This window comes from Myotis davidii, unplaced genomic scaffold (assembly GCF_000327345.1).
Source record: "Myotis davidii unplaced genomic scaffold, ASM32734v1 scaffold1578, whole genome shotgun sequence".
NCBI classification, from domain to species: domain Eukaryota; kingdom Metazoa; phylum Chordata; class Mammalia; order Chiroptera; family Vespertilionidae; genus Myotis; species Myotis davidii.
Window position 1 is genome coordinate 104,656 of NW_006289407.1, and position 9,992 is coordinate 114,647.

Consider the following 9,992-nt stretch of genomic DNA (forward strand, 5'->3'; position numbering starts at 1 on the left):
TTTAAGGATACTTCATACCATTTTCCACAGTGGCTGCACAGTCTGCATTCCAACCAGAAATGTACTAGGGTTTCCTTTTCTCCACATCCTCCCCAGCCGTTGTCATTTGTTGATTTGTTAATTATAGATAGCTATTCTGACAGGTGTGAAGTGATACTTCATTGCTTTTTTAATTTGCATCTCTCAGATGATTAGTGACTTTGAGTATTTTTTTCATGTCTCTTGGCCTATCCCATTTCTTTTAAACACATTATCTTACATCCATGAGTTTCCCTGACAGGTTTTATGTAGCCTTCGTACAATAGTGGATGAACTAGTGCCAATTCTTTTTTTTTTTAATATACTTTATTGAGTTTTTACAGAGAGGAAGGTAGAGGGATAGAGAATTAGAAACATCGATGAGAGAGAAACAAACATCAATCAGCTGCCTCCGGCACATCCCCTACTGGGGATATGCCTGCAACCAAGGTACATGTCCCCGACCGGAATCAAACCTGGGACCCTTCAGTCCATAGGCTGACACTCTATCCACTGAGCCAAACCAGTTAGGGCACTAGCGCCAATTCTTATTTTCCAAAGCTGTTAAAATATTAACAAGGTAAACTTTTAGAGCTGACCTTTTTCCAAGACCAATCTATCCTTTCCTCCTGAGCAAATGCTTCATGGTACTTTTGTTTTTTTTGACATTCTCTTTTCCCTCTGGCCATTTGCCTGGAACTAAAGGCACTATTTCTCTGAGCACATCTTCCCCACTTATACTGCAAACCTTAGAGCAGGCCTAATGGAAGGTTATAAAGGTAAGGTTTCTCTGTATTCTTCCAGTGTCTTTTAATACCTTTTCTTTTCTTCTCATAGACTGAAGGCCTTCTGTCCCCAGCTTCTTCACAATCTTTCCAAATAGGATCTACTCTTAATAACTTATCCATTAGTGCTTAAATGATAAATTTTAACTTGCATGCCAACTCTAAATTATATATACACACACACAAGGTGGAGCAGAAGTAACTTTACAGTTGTTCATATGAAAAAATACAATAATTAATAAATAATAATACAAGAATAAGCTTTTGCATACTCACAACTATAAATCTACTTTTGCCCAACCCTGTATATATGAGATTGTGGTGTTTCAGAGATATTAGACAATGGACAGAAACAGCATTTGGCAGGGTAAAATCTGCAAACTCTAAGGTCAGAAAGGATCAGAATATAAGCAAGGGTCATAAAGGGGACTAAATGGCATTATTATCTGATTAATCAGCTTACCAGATAAAAGACTCTCCCCCTATTCAAATTAACGTGTTTGGGAGCACCAGGTTGATAACAGGATCCTCCTGTGCCTTGCTATCCTAAATACTGCTGACTTTTTTGTACCTTCCCTTAGAGTCTTATTTCCTCTAACACTGGTCATTCATCCAGCATATCTTATTCCATAGATGGAAAGGTAAAAAACTTTGATGGAGAAAAAAGTACACATGGATTGGCATTGAAAAGAGGGAGTTGAGCACTGTCACCAGCTTAATGTAAAAGACCCCAGAGAGCCCAGCCAGTGTGGCTCAGTGGTTGAATGTCCTATGAACCAGAAAGTCATGGTTCAAATCCCAGTCAGGGCACATGCCCAGGTTTCAGGTTCAATCTCCAGTGTGGGGTGTGCAGGAGGCAGCTGATCAATGATTCTCTCTCATCATTGATGTTTCTATCTCCCTCTCCCTCTCCCTTCCTCTCAAAATATATATATATATATTTTTTTTTAAGAGACCCCAGAGAACTTCCTCTCCCCTTCCTCCATGTGAGGGTACAACTAGAAGTTGGCAGCCTGCAACCCAGAGGGCTCTCACCACAAATCCACCATGGTGGCATCCTGAGCTCAGACTTCCAGACTCTAAAAATGTGAGAAATAAATTACTTTTGTTTATAAGCAATGATAATAATTAAAAAGAATGGCATAAGATGGTACAACTGCCTAATTTAGCATAATTTTGGTATTGACTAGAAGGAGCTATTCTAGTTTTTTTTCCCACATGGCATATTTGTACACTACTTAATCTAGGGTCTGTTTATAGATCACTCAGACTCTTTTGGGGGGGGCAATGCACTCTCATAGCAATGTAGGGACAGGATAAGAGATAGAAGAGAAGAAATAAAGGAACTGATTCTAGACTAGCTTTGGAAGGGAAGTCATAACTGGTTGGGGGGTTTCTTTGTCTTTTGCTTAGTTAGCTTTTTCAGAATAGCTAATGGTATGATTATTGTATTTTGAGAACTGGTAATTAATCTAGTGCCTAATGGGGCTGCTGCTACTAGAGCTATTTTCTATAAATCCTGTAGAATTGTAGCAGACTCCCTTCTGAAAACTGTGGGGTTTACTATTTATTCTGGGTCCTCTCCAAAGTCAGCCTGCCATCCACAGTAACCAGTGGTCATTCATGTTTGGCTACTGTTCAGGTAAGTCCCATATATCAGGTCCTGCTTCTCAACCCCTTAGCTGGCCATGGTTAGAGTCCTTATCTTAAAAATCCTAAATAGATGTCTAGTTACTACATAAAAAACAGGTAACAGCTTTTACAAAAAAATCTCTTCCATCAGAGTGTAGTTGAGCCAATATTAGTCAGTTCCTTGTACATTCTTTTTTATTTTCTTCCCTTTGGAGGCAGCAGCTTATATGGGGAGGACAGCTCAAATCCATTTCTATATCTTTTTTACTTCTTATAGTTCAAAGGTAACTTAATTCCTAGCTAAAACCCATTCTTTTTTTTTCTTTTTTTTTTTTTTTGATTTCAGAGAAGAAGGGAGAGGGCAAAATAGAAACATCAATTTTGAGAGAGAATCACAGATATGCTGCCTCCTGCACGCCCCCTACTGGGGGATCGAGCCTGCAACCCAGGCATATGGCCTGACCCATGACCTCTTGGTTCATAGGACTACAATCAACAACTGAGCCACACCAGCTGGACAAGACCCATTCTTTACAATGACTATTCAATCAAGAAAGAGGTGACAGTGAGAAGATGGATTTAAAACAATAAAATGGTATCCAAAGTACTCTGATAAATGCCTTTCATGGTCTTACTACCTCCTTGCAGACTAAGGTTTCAACTATTCTATGTCTACAAGCTAAATACCATGGGTTATTTTACCAGAAAAGGCTTACAGAATTTACTAAGCAGTCCCCTGATCTGCTTTGAGTTGAAATAGAATGTTATTCACATACGGAGTTTTATATCTCCATATGGAGCGGTATTAAAACTCCATACTTCAAACCCTGTCCTTGACATTTTTAGTAATTCTCTCACTTGAATAGAATCTGTACCCTTGGAACCATGTAGTTGCAAACAGTAAAAATGGCAAGTTCTTCCTAATAGGCCCAAGATGACTACCTGCATAAAAATAACCTTAATATCATGGGCAAACTGCCACTTCTCCAAGGCTTTATGGCCAATTCTTCTTCTTCTTCAAAAAAAAACAAACCCAAAAGAACCATGAAGCATTTGCTCAGGAGGAAAGGATAGATTGGTCTTGGGAAAAGGTCAGCTCTAAAAGTTTACCTTGTTAATATTTTAACAGCTTTGGAAAATAAGAAAGATTGCAGAAAGGAAAGGAGAGGGAGAGAGATAGAAGCATCAGTGATGAGAGAATCATTGATTGGCTGCCTCCTGCAACCCCCACCCCCAACTGGGAATCAAGCCAGAAACCCAGGCATGTGCCCTGACTAGAATTGAACCCTGACTTCCTTGTTCATAGGTTGATACTCAACCACTGAGCCATGCTAGCTGGGCCTCACCACTTCTTTAGATAAATGCTCACCACATGACTTCTACCCCCAAATCCCATAAGAAACCCATTTATAATGAGCCAGTGAGTCACCAAAAGGTAGTCTTGCCCAATTCAACCATATAGCTAGAAAATATAAAATCTAGCATTAGCCCAGCCAGCGTGGCTCAGTGCTTGAGCGTCGACCTATGAATCATGAGGTCACGGTTAGATTCCTGGTCAGGGCACATGTCTGAGTTGCTGGCTGGATCCCCAGTGTGGGGTGTGCAGGAGGAAGCCAAGCAATGATTCTCTTTCATCATTGATGTTTCTATCTATCTCTATCTCTCACTCTCTCCCTGTCCCCTCCTTTCTGAAATCAATAAAAAATATATATTTTTAAAAATCTCGCATTAATTTGCTTACTGTTTGACACACACTATTGTACTTACATGTATATTCTAATTTAAAGCCCACTACAACTCTATGAGATAGGCAACATCCCTATTTTTCTGATAAAAAAAAAAGATGCAGTGAATTTGTATTCATAAAGTGGCAATAGGAAATTATAAAATCAGTCAATGATTCCCAAGGCTGCTATTGCAATTATAATCCATGCCCTTGCACATTCCGTAAGATTATATTTCCTGATAAGCATGATGATATGTAGAGAATATATAGTAAGAAACAGTTTCAAAACTAAGTGATCTTAGATCTGGGTTCTCCTCAACAATGTTTATACTGACACTTGAGCAAGTTCTACAAACTCCAGGTGCCACATCTACATCATGTACATTTATATACAGAATTATAATTACTCTAATGAGAATTACATAGCCAGCACTGTATGCACCAAAGCAAAATAAAGTCTAGTGGAATTTAACTGTAGTAAAACCGAACTATGCTTGAGACTGCATAGTAATTGAAGAGCAATTTCTTAACCTCCAGCACTATTGTCAAAAGTTTTCTGAGGGTGGGGGAGGGCACAATAGTTCATTGCCATAGATGCATCCCACACCTTTCTCTATTCTCATTATAATGCAGTTGGCCTTCCAGAGATAAGGTCAAAATTAACTATGTAAAAATTCCAAAGAAAAGGGGAGAGGATTTATTTTAGGCTGAGGGATATATCTAAATGGTTCTTGCAGATTATAAAGTGAAGTTCTCACAACCCAACCTACCTTTTACATTCCTCTTCCACATATTTTTTTCCCTAATTTTTCACCCTACCTGCAAATTCCGCTTCCTTGCTGTTTCACAAAGTGACAGGAATCTACCTAAAGTAGCAAACTATATGCAAGTCCCCTCAAATCCAGGTTCTTTTCTACCTTGCTTTACAATGCCCTACTCCTTTGATCTTCCCTTATGCATTCAGATAATGAGAACTTTCACTCCAATCAAGTTATGATTTTGATTTAGAGTACACGCAGAAAAGAAACCAAATTAGGTAAATGGAAAATCATTAGGAATGTTGGTAACTGGGTGAAAGACTATGGCAAATCTAGGAACTATTGACAATAGTAACCCCTCATGAGATTGCTTTTACCAAGCTAAGGAAAACAATACAACTGAGAGGTTGAAGGTATGAGACCTAGTCATATGGTTGCCAGGCCATGTAAATGTCTTGGTGCTCCATCATTTGGTAGAATTCCTAGGAACTGTCTCAAGGTCCTTCAATTGTTTTTCCTTGTCCCCTTTATCTTTTTTAGAAGTTGCACCTATAACTATCAGTTTTACTGCCCACTCATAGACAGCTAACCAAATGGCTGATTCAATATTAGACCCAACCTGTATTACACAACTTTAGAATTGAAATGGTGTTAGCTTTCCTAAGTCCAGTAGTCCCAAAGAAATCAGAGAAAAACTTCTTATGACCAAGAGTTAAGTAATAATCTGACAGGAGGCACAAATTAATCTGTGGGAGTGGTTTAGCATGGAAAAAATATAACTAGGAGCACTGATCACCCTATCTTTAACCCATAGAAAATACAAAAGCTGAAAGAGTACTATCAAATACTTTATTTTCTAAATATTCCTAAAAAAAAGCTGCGCTTTTTAAAATTGTCTGATCTTTCCTCACTAAACAGAAAAATGGTGCTTATCATTTCCTTTCCATTTCAGGATTGTTGTAGAATGAGCATCTTGAGGACCAAAGGCACCACAAACTAAACAGTAAGTATAAAATGATAAGACTGGAAGTCCACCCAAGGAAATAGAAGCTGCCACCAGTATAATTGCCAATAAAGGAATAGAAACTCTTGCCTATAAAGACTGCACTGAATCATATGACTATGAAGTCATCAATCTAACATTTGGGTCTTTAGTCTTTAGTCACTCAGAATTCTAGGAACACCAATAAATCCCTGCACGTAATGAGGCATTGGGGCTGTTCATTTCTTTAATTAGTCATTTCCTTCCTGAATACATCCTACTTGTCACAAACTTACAAATAGTTTTTCATGCCCTAGTCCCATCCTGACCTTTTCTCAAAATGTTTTTGCTTTTCACAGTTTATTGGGTTTGTGCTTCTTGGTATTCCTGACCAAAGGAAATGAAGCCAGAAATGAGACTGAAAAGGGGGAAAAATAGAATGTGGGGAACCAGCTAGTATTGTAAGAAATATTAATCATGCTCTATTAACCATTTTTTAAATGGCGAAGGCACTTCTACACTGGCTGGAGCTGACCTGGAGTTGAAGCCTTTTCCCCCAACCCCCATTTGGAGTTGCCTATTATCATGGAAAGATTAACAAATTTGTTTCAGAATACCAGCCTTTTGAAGAAACCCAGCCCTTTTTGCATACCTGTAGGCCTTTGCAAATTGTCCATCTGGCACTCCCTTAGGCTATTTGCCCATGTAACCCCAGCCCTTGCATATCATTAAGCCCTTTGAAGACTCCTAGTCCATTTGCATCTCTGTAAACTGCCCTTTTGCCTACGTTTCCTTTGTGCTTTTGCTATTTAAGCTACTGACTTAAGGTGAGCTGCAGAGCAGATTTCTGTGGCTAAGCTGCTGCTCTCTCATATGGCTGGTGCCGGCAGTTTTGGAATAAATGCTCATATATGATTCAACCCTGTCTCTGCTTCATTGGCTCGAGTAGACAGGCAGCATGGACCCATTGTTTGTCCAGTTACATATTCCGGCAACCACGAAAGGATGTAAGCAAGGAATCCGCTGGGGTGAGTACCAGGGATCCCGCTTGCTGCCTGGACTGGGGGCTCCTGGATCTGAGGCCTGGACTCTTGTTTGCAGTGCTGCCAGGAATTTTCCTGTTTTGAGTCCCAGCCACAACCTCAACAATCCCTGTCATCTCACCGAACACGTAAGTGAATCAAGCGTTTTTGTAGGCGGAATCAAGTGTGTTTGTATGCCATGAGAAGCAGTGGCTGCTTCTGTCTGGGCTTCTATGTAAGGAATCATGGGCTGAGTGTACTGAGTGTACTGTGGTGGCAGGGAAGGCATTGTACTGCCTCTTATCTTCCTGAGCCTGATCAGCTCCAGTTGGCAAGGGACCTCCAGCAGTCCTTGGCTGGGTCTCCTACCCCTTAGCCTGATCCCCTCTGGGACTAGAGACATTGCTCTGCTGTGGTGTTTTGTTTGTTTTATTATTTATGCAGGGCATTCTGTGATGTCTGTGGCTACCGACAAGGAGCTCGGTGTGAAGCTCATCTGTAGGTTGTATGCGCCTATAAATATTATATGTAAGAATGTCTTTGTTGATTGTTGCTTCATGTCTCTTTGTTGTTTGGGTTAATTTAAAGATGGGGCACTTCCCACTTTGCTGAGAGCCCAGCTGCTTGTGGGCAGGCTGAACCCCCATGGCAGGGACTGCAGGAACTTCAACGCATCAGCAGACAGAAATTCAGGATTTGAATTTTGAGAGTTGTCTGTCTGTCTGTAATGTAACTTTGGTTGCTGATGTTCTTTGCCAGTTTATGAACATAGGAAATCCTCTGTCTCTGCTGTGTGGGATTTGTGCCACTCAGAACCAAAGGTCATTTTGCTGTGATGAGTTAATGTGAGATAAGATTCTCTAAGACTAATGCAGTCCATCCTTTTTAGAGTACTCATTTATTTACTGTAGAATTTTTGTTTGCTTGCTTGTTTGTTTTCTGTTTTTAAGATCTCTGCTCATATACAAAATTTCATGCTGTCACAAAATTTATCAAGAAAATGCCTTGGGTATTAATAATTGGCTCTAGCATCTCAAAGTTGTTAACACATAATAAATAGATGTAACTAAAATGAAGGGTTTATGATAAAGCTTTTCAGTGATAATTATATATGCCTAAACATAGTTTTTCAAAGTTTTTGGTAACTTACAACTTTGGAGTTTGCTGGGTTAAATAATAAAAATTAAATATCTAGGTATTTTGAAATAACAGGATACTCAAATATCTGAGTTTGCATACTTTAGGATTTTTATTATAGAGAATCAAGAAGATAGATTTGAATCTATTAATGAATCTGTCTTGTATTTTATTTCAAATATATCTCTTAAAATGTGAGTGTATTGCTAATCTGATAAATGTTATGTAATTTATTGTCACCTAAAATTTAAGGTTTCTAAGAGTTAAAAAATTCTAACTAATTGAAAATAAATTACATGTTTTTGGTAGTAGAAGACATGAGGTATAGACATGCAGTTTTGAAGAGAAATGGAAATTAAGTTGTTCTAAAGCTAATTAATAATAAGATTTATAGAGTTAATAATATAAGTTATAGAAGGATTGTGAAGAAAAATCTTAAAAAGAAATTAGAGGTAATCTGAATAAATTTAATTAGATAAATGAATCTAAAGTAGCAAATACAGAATTTGTTTAGTCTTTCTCCAGTCTGTTAAAAGGGAAAAAGTTTTTCCTGTATTTGCCTAGGAAGCAAAAGTTATATAAAGTATTGAAATAATTATATATTGTGTTTTTGTTTGTTTGTTTGTTTTCCCCCACTACCACAAATTATGCAGTCAAGTTTCCCACATTTGGGGAAATCGCAGGGGTCAGCACATCCGGAGTGCAATGGATAAGCCTCGCTCTGGGAAAACCACCTTCATGATCATGGTATCTCCCCTGCCAGGTAAGTATATATATATTGTGTTTTTTCAGTCAGGTACTTAATTACTTTAAAAAAAAAAAAAGGTGATCTTTTTAATTGTGGGAAGTAAAGTTTTGCTAGCCTATGTTTATGTCATTTTGAATGAATAAATAGTCTAATACTGTTTCATAAATATGATGATGATATATAATCTTGTGGTAAAATAAGTTTAACAATTTCCCAGGATTTCAATTTTAAGAAACTTTTTTTGACCTAGAAATGGCTTTAGGTCATTCCAGTAGGCCCTGGAATGCCTCAAGATTTGTTTTCTCTCTTTATGAAGGGACATTTTATAGTTAAGGTACATGGGAAGCTTTGTCAAATTAAGAAGTAATAATTATGTTCTATTTATATATCATATTAAATAGATTTTGATATGCTTTCAGTTATAACTGCTAGTGAAAATATTGTGGAATACTGTGTTTTACAGAAAGGACAGGGTTCCATGTCTTTTGCAATATAATCAAATCCATAACTATGCCATTTTAAATTTCTTGTTATTTAGAGACAATCGCTGTTTTGTTATAATGCATCTGGAAAGATGTACATTTTCAGAGGAACCCATGGAAAGGACTCTGACATTTTCAGATCATTTCCTCTAAACTGAATGAAATTTATTACAACCCTAGGAAGTATCTGAATTTATAGAAGTATTAACAGGAAAAATCAGGAGAAACAAAATTTGATTATGGGACTCAGTGAACTGAAAATCTATACTAATCTACACTAATAAAATAGAAACATGCAAATTGGTGTCACTCTGCTAAGCCCACCAGCCAATCTGGATGGATTTGCAAATTAACCCAACAACAGTAAAGGTTAATTTGCATATACAGGCCCGGAGTGAAGACTGAAGGCTCCAGCCCCAGCGAAGACTGAAGACTGAAGAGGCTTGCCTTCTCCACTGTGGCCAGAGCGAAGGCCTGGGTCCCTGGTGCTAGAGGAAAACCGGTGCCAACAGCCAGGGGAAGAAATGCCTATTGCATGAATCTCTTCGTGCAATGGGCCTCTAGTAATATATATATTTTTTAACTTTTGTTGAAAGTATTGCTGACTCTTAATCTTTTTGTTTTTCAGATATAAGAAAGCATTTTTAAAGCAACTTGGTTAATTATATTTTTCTCCCCATCTGATCCCTCCACAGAATTTTT